We start from the raw sequence: 4,474 nt of genomic DNA, 5'->3' as shown, positions 1-4,474 counted from the left end.
TAGGTTATAGGTCCAAACCTATGACTCTAAGCCTTAGTTAAAAAAAAATCTTCAGGTGTACAGTAAGTAACAAGTCAAAGAACCACATTCTGTGTAATATAGAGCTTAACAAAGATACTCTAGTTTGTAATTTATTTTAAAGTCAAATGGACAAATGGAGTCATACCACAGGTCCAGGGATGGATTACTGAATGGGCCTATGGGCCTACTTCAGGGCCCAAGAGCTCAGGGGGCCCTGAAGCCCAAGCCTCTGTGTGAAGTTGCCTCTTCTCCACCCTTCTCTTTTCACAAAACTCGCCAGAAGTCATCATTTAAAGGGTCATTTTTTTTAAATAAAAAATCTTCCATGGGAGAATGCCTCAGGACCCCTCTATCTGCCCAGGGGTTCATAATCCATCCATGCCATGCTATGTCCGTCAAATGTTTGGAATACCCTAATTGACTGACTTAACTAACGACTTGTTTGTGATTTTTAATAATATTTTTGCATGGTAGGAAATGTATTGAAATTCTGTTTGGGGGTCCCTCAGACCCCACCACAGATTTGGTCCCCCCCAATGTTGACATCATGACTACGGCCTTGGTAGCAACAGTCATATGTGTACAGGGAATAAAGGAGGAACCTTAGGACACAGCCCTGAGGGGCTCCTGTATTCAGGGTCAGAGGAGCAGAAGTGATGGTTAAAAAGCCTGGATGAAATTGTTCAGTTCGGGGGTGAAGCCAAGGTTACGGTGACCAGTTTAGTGAGGATTATTGTATTGAACTATAGATCAACAATGAGCTTTCTGGCAGATGTGTTCTTTTTTTCCAGATTGGCGAGGGTGCTGTGAAGTACAGTGGATATCATCCTCTGTGGATCTGTTTCCACGATAGGCAAACTGATGATCGTCCAGTGTAGATGGAATTAAAGTAGGCCTACACATCATTTTTTTTATGCCTCTCAAAACACTTGCTCACTATGGGGGTCAGGGCAACAGGACACCAGTCATTCAGACACATTATCTTGCTTTTCTTTAAAACAAGAAGGGAATGCAGAGAGAGAGGGAGAGGTTGAATATGTCTGTGAACACGCCTTCCACCTCTGCTGCACATGTTCTGATCACCAGGCTTTCCGAGTGTTTACCCGACTAAACATATTCCACACTTCATCCTCAGTGATAGCCAAAGCACTGGACATGGTGGTATTGGCAGGGGTTCTTCCTGGGAGTATGGTTTGGTGGTTTCCAACCGGGCATAGAACTTAAGCTGGATTTAGCTTATCTGGCAAAGAGGATAAGGCTGAGATAGTTACTCCGCTAGGTCTGGCCTTAAAGTCAGATACGGAATGAAAGTCCTGCCATACACTGTGTGAATCATTCCCACTGAATTGATTCTCAGTCTTTGTTTTGTATTCCCTCTTTCCTGTTTGCCGTTATTTTCCCATAGAAAAAATCACAAGAACCCGGATCTTCTTATATGAGCAAAGATGGCAGCTATCTTGTAGGTGAATTTCAGAGGTCTATTCCATCTTGTCAAAGTTAGCAGACATTGTGCGTGAGTCAGGCAGTTGCAAATTATGCAAATCAGGGTAAAAGCTGCATCACACCTTCTTTCTTTTATGCATATGAAAGAATGACAAAACTACTGTGAACTTTAAAAGGGAGTTTTAATACCATTCCATTGTTCCATTGTAACACCTTAATTAGTCTGTGTGTGTGTGTGTTTGTAAGATGATACTGTGGGTCTGAATTTAAAAGGGTATGCTTGTGTTGTAAAGTGATCAGTTTTGCAGTTGTGTGTGTGGTAGTGATTATGTTTGGTCCATTCCAGACAACAGAAATGTAAGAGTGGAACAATATAATTTGCTTGTTCATACTGTGTTTTGAGATTTGCACAGTACCTGTCATTTCAGTTGGTTGGTTGCTTGACATAGTCACAAGTGTCAATGTCTGCAGAATGGAAAATCCCAGACAACAGAAATCTGAGAGTGGAATGATGTTTGACTACTCAGTCTATCTAGATGACATTGTTTCCAAGAACTTCTCACTCGATAGCTTTTTAATAAATGCCATATCTCTCCACACAGATCAACATTTCTACATTCTCATGTCTCATCCCTGGTCCCACTTCATAGCTGCACCTGCTATTGCTATCATCACTGCTTTGGGCACTGCGTTCTTGCCCATCTGGAATAACTCCAAGCTTTGCTGCATCCATTCTTTCTGTTTTCGTTGTTTAAACTTGTGATATCCATGATGAGTATTGAGTTAGTAAATTAGCTCAACATTGTGTGCTGATAATATAGATAGCCGAGTAAAAGAAAACAAGTAGCCTAGTTGCGTGCCTGCGTGCGTATTCTCTCTCTCCTGCTCAAACAAAATGTGTGCGCGTTAATTTTGATAACGTTGTTCACTAACTTCAATAGAAAATTGTAAATTGTAGCCTGATGGCATGCAGCTAATGGGATACTGTCCATAGTTGGGAAGGTATGGTGGGCCAAACACACACACACAGGAAATGTTCTCTTGTTGAGTAGCCTGATGGTACGCACAGTGCGTACGGACGTACACCTGCAGGCGCGCCTGACTAGATGTACCGCAGAGCATAAGAGAATAAATTCTTGTGTGCATGTGTGCGTGTACATGTTTATGTTTATGTGTGTGTGTGTGTGTGTGTGTGTGTGTGTGCTTGTGTGTGTGCCTGTGTTTGTGCATGTGCATGCACAAACACATTGCATTTAGTGTGCATTTAGTAGGTAGCCGTGGCCCACTGGTTAGCACTCTGGACTTGTAACCGGAGGGTTGCCGGTTCGAGCCCCGACCAGTAGGCCGCGGCTGAAGTGCCCTTGAGCAAGGCACCTAACCCCTCACTGCTCCCCGAGCGCCGCCATTGTAGCAGGCAGCTCACTGCGCCGGGATTAGTGTGTGCTTCACCTCACTGTGTGCTGTTTGTGTTTCACTAATTCACCGATTGGGTTAAATGCAGAGACCAAATTTCCCTCACGGGATCAAAAAAGTATATATACTTATACTTATGCGTACATATATCTACTGTGTGAGTATGTGTCATACGTATGATTACTGTGAATGTATGTGTGTGCGTGTGTATCTGTTTATGCACATGTGTGCACATGGAATGGGTTAAGATGACCCCTGGAGGCAAACATACGGAAAAAATTGGTCATCCTAGGCCCTAAGATTCTCAAGATATCCTAGGCCTTAAGATTCTCGAGATATTCACAGAAAACTGTGTCTGCCCTACCCTCCTTTCGGGGGGTCCAGTCCAGTGGGGGGGATACAGATTAAAACGAAAAACGATGGTTCCATGCTATCCATGTGGGGTTACATGCCCACCAAGTTTCGTGTACTTACAGTGTTTTCTTCTCATTTTCTGACCATAGTAGCTGTCAACATTGAGCATTGTAAATATGGGAGATTTTCCAGTTTACTCACCCAAAAGTAGCAAAAGGACAACAGTACAGAGACGGACAAGTCCGATGGGGCTAATGTAATGAGAGTAATAAAATATAGGATATTTTACGGGAAAATATTAAAACAGGAAGACAGCTGGAAAAAAGTTGTCAGGTGTTCTGACAGTGGGTGACTCTAGGGCTCTTTGCTGTTGTTAGAACGGCCTGTATTGCTGTTGTTAGAGCGGCCTGTATTGCTGTTGTTAGAACGGCCTGTAGCCTATTGCACAACATAGGCCTACCATCACGTTACATTTTGTACAAATAAATAAATACCTACAGCGATAATACCGGCGCTGTCGCGCTTGTCAATTGACAGCTGCATTAATAAGACCTACCTATGCATTTTCTATATGAACAAAATGGCTGCTGTGAACGTTATTACCTGATTATTACGTAGATCGAATACGCTTAATCCCTACTAGATTCCTCAAAAACGTATATGATATCTTAGCTCCCTTTATTCTCAAGATAATAAATACCTAATTAGAGACAGGTATATTTCCGACTGCTTTTTAAACCGCTGTTGTGAAACCTTTACTTAAAAAGTCAAAAAAAAATCTGACTAAACGCTGCGCGGCGGTCATAATTAAATCCCTACAATTGTTTCTCAGTTCTCTGTACCTGCAGCCTATTGCAGATGGTAGACGTGACTGGTCCCCTTTTAAAGGACTTTAGTAGACCAGACAGAAGGGTTTCAGTGATCTTTGATGTCCTATAAGCACTACTTGCAATAGTCTTCCTCTGCATGGAAAGCTGTGGCTTGTGCTTGCATCAGTGAGGCCACCATTTTCTGAGTTTTCTGAATTTCTCTCTTCACTGCTTCCAGGGAACGCCTAGGTCACTCTCAATTCTTGACACCAATCAAGGCTTCCAGGAAGAGAAGTGAATATTTGAAACAAGATTACGGGAAGCCTATAATACACGCTTTTCTTGACAGTCAGCAAAACTGGTTTGGAAATTGTGCAATAGCACAATCACAATAGCACAGCAGCAACCTGTAAATAGCACCAAGCCGTATATAA

This window comes from Alosa sapidissima, chromosome 3, assembly GCF_018492685.1.
Source record: "Alosa sapidissima isolate fAloSap1 chromosome 3, fAloSap1.pri, whole genome shotgun sequence".
In the NCBI taxonomy this organism is placed as follows: Eukaryota; Metazoa; Chordata; class Actinopteri; order Clupeiformes; family Clupeidae; genus Alosa; species Alosa sapidissima.
The sequence above is the reverse complement of the archived record's forward strand: the minus strand, read 5'-3'. Positions refer to the sequence as shown.